The 9125-nt window shown below is 41.2% G+C and overlaps 1 pseudogene; it reads left to right on the top strand.

Annotated features, from left to right (window-relative positions):
* Positions 1 to 5647: 5647 nt before the first annotated feature.
* On the top strand, positions 5648 to 8304 carry LOC150063089 (ran-specific GTPase-activating protein-like; annotated as a pseudogene).
* The last annotated feature ends 821 nt before the right edge of the window (positions 8305 to 9125 follow it).

Genomic DNA, 9125 nt, shown 5'->3' with positions numbered 1-9125 from the left:
AGATGATAAACACTGTATGATTCTACTTCTAAGATAAATTTTAAGTAGGCAAATTCATAAAGATAGCAAGTAGAATGACAACAGAGACTGAGCACTAGAATAAGGACTTACTGTTTTTTGGTTTTATATGCTGTACTAGGGCTTCAAGGCAGGACCAAGTGTTCTCATTCGGCTTTTCTGCTGAAGTCTGGTGTTCTATCATTTGACCACACTTCCCCTCCTTTGCTGATTTATCAGAGATAAGAGTCTTCCAGACACTTCTGTCTGGGATGGCTTTAAAACACAATTCTCAGATCTCAGCCGTCTGAATAGCTAGGATTATAAGCATGAGCCACCAATACCTGACAAGAGAATTATTGCTTCTATGGTACAGAATTTTAGATTTGGAAGATAAAAAAGCTCCCACGATCAGTCTTACAACAATATGAATGTCTGTAACATGATAATGCTGTATATTTTAAACCTACAAATACTGAAGGTGATAATTTTATGTTAATATGTTTTTAACCACAATAAAATTTCTTTTTTTGTATGTGTGTCATGGGGCTTGAACTCGACCTGAGTGCTGTCCTTGAGCTCTTCAGCTCAAGGCTACTGCCCTACCCTTGAGTCAAGCCCCGATTTCCGTTTTCTAGAAGTTAATTGGAGATGAGAGTCTCAGGTACCTTTGCTCCTTGGGCTGGCTTTGAATCTTGATCCTCAGATCTCAGCCTCCTGAGTGCTAGGATTACCAGGCCTGAGCCACTGTGCCAGGCAACTGCAATAAAAATTCTATCTTGGCAGCTGAGTGACTAGACATATATGTACTAGAGGAATTTGGTATATCTGAAGGGAAGAGAATAAGTTCCATTTTGGACAGAATGAATTTTGGGTGTTTGGGCATCCAGAATTGGCTCTGGAGCCATCCTGTGGTTCAGGCCTGTCTCAGTCATTTTAGGACTCCTAGAATTTTCTGATATTAAGTAGTGCAATCCTACAAATCATTATACATAGTTGGGGGGGGCTCACTCTCCTTTACCTTTTTTGTTCCACTTGAGCCACAACTCTATTTCTGGCATTTTGCTGGTTAATTGTTGATAAGAGTCAGAAGACTTTCTTTCCTTCCTGGGCTGGCTTTGAACTGTGACCCTCAGATCTCAGCCTCCTGAGTAGCTAGGATTACAAGAGTGAGTCACTGGCACCAGACTCATGCTGTAGTGTTAAGTTATTGTCAACAGTTGACTTAGTGTCTCCCAAACATTCAGAGATAAGAAAGGACTTAACTTCAGCACTGGCAAGTGTTAATGTGTTGTACAATTTTGTTTCTAGTAAGCAGTAGTCTGGAGTTCAGGAACCCTTTAGACCTTCCAAAAGATGTTGGAAAATAACCATTGATTTGGTTAAAACACCCAAAGTTGAGCCAGGTATCAGTGGCTCATGCCTGTAATCCTAGCTACTCAGGAGGTTGAGCTCTGAGGATTGCAATTCAAAGCCAACCCTGGGAAGAAAAGTCCTTGAGGCTCTTATCGCTAATGAACCACCATAAAACCAGGAGTGGAGCTGTGGCTCAAAGTGGTAGAGCACCAGCCTTGAGTGGAAAAGGCTCAGGGACAGTGGCCAGGCTCTATGTTCAAGCCCCAGGACTGACAAAAACAAAACAAAAATTAAAACAATCAAAAAACCCAGCCAACATCAAAATACCTAAAATATAAGGTACTTGTGGATTTCTTCAGGAAATAAAAAATCAGCATTGGCTACCTTCTTATTTCAAAGGATACCTTAACAATTAGGAAAACAAGAAGTAGCTAGTTGCAACAATCTGTATGCTTGCTGGGACAGGCCTGTGTGTGCCAACATTCAGTTCCTCTCCCCTAGACTTCCTTACTCAGCCTGGTGACTGATTTAAGAAAACAAGGGTGGGGAATGGAATTTGAGTAAAAAGTAAGTATAAGTGGAAAGGAAAAAAATGACAAAAGGAAGTCTCATTTCCTTCTGCAATCACTAGCAGGCATCACTAATTAGCTCTTTACTATGGACTCATGCTGCCCCCAGAGGACCCAGGATGAGGTGACATACCACAGTTCCTGCTCTTGCCTTCAGGAAGTAGGAGCCAGAGGTGACCTGAGCATGGCTGCATGAGGCCTCCCTACCAGTCTTCCAAAGTCTGAGGTTCAATCCAGACCTAGGTTTGGATCAAAATTGAGCAGATATCTAGATGACTGGGCAAACACCAAACAAACTTCCCAGATTGTATCCTTGGGCTTGTGTGAACACAGTCTCAGTGACAAGGCATAAAGTTGCTGCTCTGACCAGTAAGTAGAGTCCTGACGTAGATAAGCAGGGCCAGGCACACTAAGCACAAATCATGACTCTTGTTTCCAAATGGATTGCTCATCAGGATAAATCTCTGTTTCAGAGCATTAAATTGAACAGGCCCTTTTGGCTCATGCCTATAATTGCAGCTACCTGGGAGGCTGAGTCTGGATAGAAAAGTCCATGAAAATCCATCTCTTAAATACCAGCTAAAAATTGAGCTGGGAGTATAGCTTAAGTGGTTGAACATTATACAAGAAAGCAACCTGAGCAAGAGAGAGTCTCTGCCTGAGTTCAAACTCTGGTACCAGGAAGGAAAAAAAAAAAGGTCATAAAATCATGAAATTGGGTATTGATCCAACAGACAGACTAACAGTTACTTCTTGAATAGCTATTATGTAGCAGGCCACCTAATGATGATGAATACATGGCTCCTACTGTTAAAAAGCTTCCAGGATGTGGGAGAGGAAATAGAAATTTTAATGAAATTACACAAATGGTAGGAGATGAAATGATTCAATCTACAGGCAGAACTGGAATACATTGCATGGAAGAGGTGATTTAAAAAAAAAAAACCTGAGTCATGAAGAACTGGACACATCCTAGAAGGGGAGAAAGAACACTACCAGGTAAAAGTAGCAATATATAAAGGTCTGATGTCTGGACAACCTAATTGGACTTGAATGGCAGGAATATAATAACATGGATGGTCTTACCGTTGGGTCTTTCATGGATTTGGGCTCATGGTTGTTGGGTCATGGAGGCCTATACTGAGCAGCTCGATTCTATCCCCAAAGTCATTCAAATGTTCCTTGCCTTTCCCTCCTCCATCCTTGCTTACTTTACCCAATTTGACTCTGGCCTGGGGCACTGCAGAAGCCTGTTAATAGCTCTCTCCCATCCATTACTATTCACTCCTCCATCTTTTCTCCACACTGAAACCTAGGGGAAGCATTCAAACTCTTTTCTTGGAATTCAATACAGGCACATGCAATCTATAATGAAAGAGAAATCAGAGAAGTAGTTGTCTCAACCAGCAAAGGAGCAGGGGGAGCTTTTTCTGAGTGACAGCAATATGCCATATCTTGACTGAAGTGGTGGTGGTGGCCATTCACTGAGTTCCTCATTTAACAACTGGGCCATTTTATTGCTTTTTAATTATGCTTCAGTAAAGCTGATTTTTTTTTTTAAGACAACCACTTTTTTTTGCTTCACGATCAAAATCAGTATCCTTGACTCCTAGACCCTGCATGGCTTCCGGCTTTCTCCTGCCTCTTTCTGCTCGCCCCCTCCATGTTACACTTTCCAGCCTCCACGGGTTCCCTGCATCTGCAGAACTTAGAGTGCCCTCATCATCAGGAACACTGCCCACGCCGTCCTTCCCGACCACAGTGCTGGTCCTCTCCCTGCTGCTGGCTTTGCCCAACTGCCTGATGCTTACACTTACATCACAGCCCCCAGCAGGGGCCTTTCCTGTTGCCCCACCTCCATAACACACACACACACACACACACACACTCACACACACACACACACACACACACACACATTCTTGCATAGCCTGAACAAGCTTTTCCGCTTCTCTTTTTTCCTACAATGAGCTTCAGGAAATGTGGCAGAGCTACATTATTCACCACTATTAGCCACTATTGTCTGACATGCTAAGGGATCAGTAAGAGTGTCTTGAATAACGCCATCTAAGGTTAAAGCAGGTTTCAGATAGAACATACGTGAACATCTATTTCTCTTTGTATGTGCCAGTAATAAGAACTGGACTCAGGGCCTCACACTCTTCATTAGCTCTTTATATACAAGGCTGGTATTCTATCACTTTAGCCATACTTCCATTTCTGGCATTTTACTAATTAATTGGAGACAAGAGTCTCATGGGGAGATTTCTGTCCAGGCTGACTTCAAACCATGATCCTCAGATCTCAGGCATGTTTCCAATAGAGATTCTCAGCTAAGACATTTGAAAGTCAGGCATTTATTTCTGTTTCTCACATTGACTGAGAGCTGTGACTGACACTTAACAGCAAGAGGCCAGGCATGCTAGAGGACAACTCCATTGAGTTACACTGTATTAGAGAGATCACTCTAAGTGTACCTGAGATATAACTGTGAAATATGGAAGAAGAGGAAAGAGAGGATGAAATCAGAGCTGGGAGACTTACAAATATGCATAACTAAGGATGGCTAATGGCCGGGAGGAAGTCCATGCCAAAAAAATAGGACTAAAATGAAAGGAAGAAGGGAGAATTGAAAAGTATTCAGTAAAAGGAGCCAACAAACTAAGTGATCAATGGGCAAACAGATTTCCCCTTTGAGGAAATGATTATAAAACTCATATAAAATGATGCTTATCGAAATGAACTCCAAGAATGGAAATAAGAGGGTTTTTTTTTATTATACTGTTCACAGTTAATTTTTTCTTTGTTTCTTTCCTTTTTTTCTTCAGTTTATTTCCTTCTGTCACAGTTTTCTATTTTGATTCTCTTTGTCTTGTATATGTCTGCCTTGTTTGAGGAGAGGAAGGGGATGCACAGACACAGTAGAACCAAGGGTAACTCAATTCACTAGTGAAACCCAGTAGACACTATGTTGGCAACAAACTATACAGCTTCGAAGAAAGGGAAATTGGGAGGTGGGAAGACTGGGAGACAATGAGGGCGGGGGTACCACTGTTAAAAAGGAAATGTACCCATTACTTAACATGCAACTCTCATCCCTTTGTGTATCATAGAATAAGAATTTTAAAAAAGAATTACAAAAAGAAATAAGATGTGTGATTCTCCAAAGTTATTCACCTCTCTGTCTTCTGTAATCGAGGGACACAAATACTCAGATCATAGGACTGTTATAGGCCATGTAAACTGAGTCAATATACTTGGGTTGTGCCAGGTGTTGGTGGCTCATGCCTGTAATCTTACCTACTCAAGGAGGCTGAAAGCTCAGGATCTTGGTTTGATACTAGCTCAGGCAGGCAAATCTGAAAGACCAGCAAAAAGTCAGAACTGGAGGTGTAAAGTGGTAGGCAACTAACTTTAAGCAGAAAAGGCTAAGAAACAGCAGCAAGACCTGAGTTTAAGCCCTAATGCTGGCACCAAAAATATTTACATAGTTGGGTTACTGCTTGACACACAGCAAGCACCAGGTAAGATTTGCTCTTATAGTTTCAGATGCACAAATAAACAGATACAGAGAAATAGCAACAGAGTAATGGAAGAAGGAAGAGAAGAAAGATGGAAGAATTGATTTGTAGAGCTAAAGATATTGGATAGAGGTAATTAAGGAAGCATGGGTCTTGGCAAGAAAGCAATACCAGGCGCTCTTAATGTCATAGGACACAACCACCATGTGTAGACTACTCCGAACCACTGCCAGCCTCGACAGCATGAGGCAGGAAAAGGGCTTGACAGAAATGTGCCATCGGCAAACAGTATTCATCCCATCTCTACTGTTATAACAAAATCCTGGGGGCAGAGTATTTACAAAGAAATTACCTTACAGTTATGGAGACCAGAAATCTAAGATGATGTTGGCATCATTTTTCTGGCCTCTGGAGTATGCCTCATTAGCTAGGTCAAAAAATGGCTAAGAAATGACCACTCTCCTGAGAGTTAATGTGGGTCCTACAAAAACAGCATTTGGGTGTTGGGGTTGCGGGGCGGAGGGAAGAGTGGGAGGAAGGAAGAGGAGCTCGACCACCAAGACAGCCATAAGGAAAGTCATGAGGATCATGACACCGCCACTGAAAACACTGGTGAGTCCAACCATGAGCCCCAGTTTGAGCCAATAATGTCTCTTCCTGAACAAGAAATCAAAACACTGGAGGAAGATGAAGAGGAATTTTTTTTTTAATACAGATGCTGGTGGTATTACAATACCGGACTTCAAACTCTACTATAGAGCCATAATAATAAAAACGACATGGTATTGGCACAAAAACAGACCAGAAGATCAGTGGAACAGAAGACCCAGAAATAGAACCACATACCTATAGGCAACTTGTATTTGACAAAGGAGCCAAAGACATACAGTGAAACAAACACAGACTATTCAATTATTGGTGCTGGAAAAACTGGGCAGCCACAGGCAGAAAACTAAAAATTGACCCTAGCCTTTCACCCTGCACAAGCATTAACTCAAAGTGGAACAAAGACCTCAATGTCAGACTACATGATAAAGTAGGAGAGACACTGGAACTCATAGGCACAGGCAAAAGATTCCTGAACAGAATCCCAAGGTCACAACAGATTGAAGAGAGACTTGATAAATGGAATTACCTAAAAATAAAAAAGTTTCTGCACAGATAAAAACTAAAGTAGAGAGACAACCAACCAACTGGGAAAAGATATTTACCAATAATACATCTGACAAATGCTTAATATCCAGTATCTACAGGAAACTCAAGAAGCTAATCCCCCCCAAACCCAACAAACCATTCACTAAATGGGCAAGGGAACTAAAGAGAGACTTATCAGAAGAAGAGATTAAAATGGCAGAAAAGCATATGAGAAAATGTTCATCATCTATGGTCATAAAGGAAATGCAAATAAAAACAACCCTAAGATACCACCTTACCCCAATTAGAATGGCCAAGATTTTGAACTCAGACAATGACAGATGCTGGAGGGGTTGTGGAGAAAAAGGAACCCTACTACACTGCTGGTGGGATTATAAACTAGTTCACCCACTCTGGAAAGCAGTGTGGAGGATTCTTAAAAAACTGAAAATTGACCTTCCCTACCATCCCGCCATACCTCTTCTGGGCATCTAGCCTGAACATCATAACCCAAGATATGATAAGGACACCTGCTCAGCTATGTTTATCTCTGCACTATTCACAATAGCCAGGCAATAGAAACAATCCAGATGCCCTACTGCAGATGAATGGATACAGAAAATGTGATATATATATATGTATACATATATATATATATACACAATGGAATTCTACATAGCCAACAGACAAGATAAAATAATGGCATTTGCAGGGAAGTGGATGAATCTAGAGCGAATCATGTTGATTGAGACAAGTCAAGACCAAAGGAACAAAAGGCGCATGGTATCCTTAATATGTGGCTATTAGATCCAAACAATACAAGAGCGAGAACTCAATATTTGCATACCCAAAGCTATGGACATGGTATTGGAAATATAAACATAATACACATACATAAAAACCTATGACTCTATAGACATAATGTTTTATTTCATAAATTAATGTGTATCTATGATATACAAACCCTTAGCCTAATTTTGATTATGTTCTAAAAACTAAGTGCCAGTGATTGTATATAGAGATTCTCCTCTTGAACACTTGTTTGTTAAACATGTCATTTGAAATATGATGTAAAATCAAAGTTAATAAATTCTTTAATAAAAATGCGGGCCAAGCCTTTTGGATTTGCTTTGGAGAATGACCTCCCAGAATGGAAGGAGAGAGGCACTGGTAATGTGAAGCTGCTGAAACTCGAGGAGAAAGGGGACCCTCCACCTTCTCATGAGGAGAGACAAGACCCTGATGATATGTGTCAACCACCATATCACAAAATGATGGAGCTGAAGCCAAATGCTGGCAGTGACCCTGCCGACTTCGCTGACCAGTGCCCCAAGCCGGGGCTGCTCATCATCTGCTTCCTAAATGCCTCAGCACGAATGCACAAACTTCAAATGCACAAAAATTCCAAACAAAGTTTGAAGACTGCAGGAAAGAAACTGAAGAGAGAGAAAAGAAAGGACCAGGCAAAAATGGTAATGCCGAAAAAGTGGCTGAAAAGCTGGAAGCTCTTTCTGTGGAGGAGACCGGGGACCCGGTGGAAAAGATAGGGGAGGAGAAGCAATGAATTAACCTTCCCTTCTTCTTTTCTTTTTCTTTCTTTCTTTCTTTAAAATTTTACCCTGCCCTTCCTTTTCTGTTTGTTTTAAAATTCTGTTTTGGTTTTTACGAGGGACTTTATATAAAAGTTTGTTTGTTTGTTTGTTCTAAGTTTTTACTCTACTGAAGATGACTTCTGAAAATCCATTCCCCAGTCATGTACTGTGCTTTCTTTTCCATAGTGGAAACATTTATAGTCATCAAAATAGTGAATGAAAATTGCCTTTGAAAGCTGAAAAAAAAAGCTGCATTTGTCTTTCCTGAAAGCAGGGACTGAAGGACTTGCTTCTCCCTTCTTGGTCCATTTTTCTTATCTATCCAAAGATGGAATATGAAGGATTGCCCTCCCCGTGCTATTTTCCCAGGTGCATACCAAAAGGCACACAAAGATACATAGGCAGGGCAATTTATCCTGAGCCTGGCTGTAAACATTCTATTGTGGGCCTAGTCTGTGAAGTTCAGAGAGACCAATCAAGCTGCAAGGCCAGGAAAGGGCAAATTGGTTGGAAGACTAAAAACTGTATCCTGTGAAGGTCAAACTGTCTAGCAAGACTGATATAGAACTGTTTGAACATTTAAAAAGCTTGAGACCTTGGATAAGGGAATATTTATTCTCTGCTGCAACTGCAGTCACCTCCCTAGACTAAACTCATGTAACCCCTTGTCTCCTTGCTCAGACTCTATAAAAACCTTGACACCAACTCCCCTCCCCAACCTCTATATCTGAGGGAACGTCTGTGTCTCTTTCCAGCAATCAACAGTCTTTGCCTATTAAGACTGAATCCAGCATGTTTCTTTGCTTTCTCCTCCATTTTCCTAACAGGGGCTTGAGTTGCTTCGCAACCTCACCAAACTGGGAACTAATTTTCCAGCCTATGGTCCTTTAAGGTTGCTATAGTTTGGATGTTGGATGGCCCCTAAAGGTCCATGTGTTAACAGCTTGGTCCCAGGG

The sequence above is a fragment of the Megascapheus bottae genome, chromosome 5, assembly GCF_031878675.1.
Source record: "Megascapheus bottae isolate mThoBot1 chromosome 5, mThoBot2.hap1, whole genome shotgun sequence".
NCBI classification, from domain to species: Eukaryota; Metazoa; Chordata; class Mammalia; order Rodentia; family Geomyidae; genus Megascapheus; species Megascapheus bottae.
The sequence above is the reverse complement of the archived record's forward strand: the minus strand, read 5'-3'. Positions and strand labels throughout refer to the sequence as shown.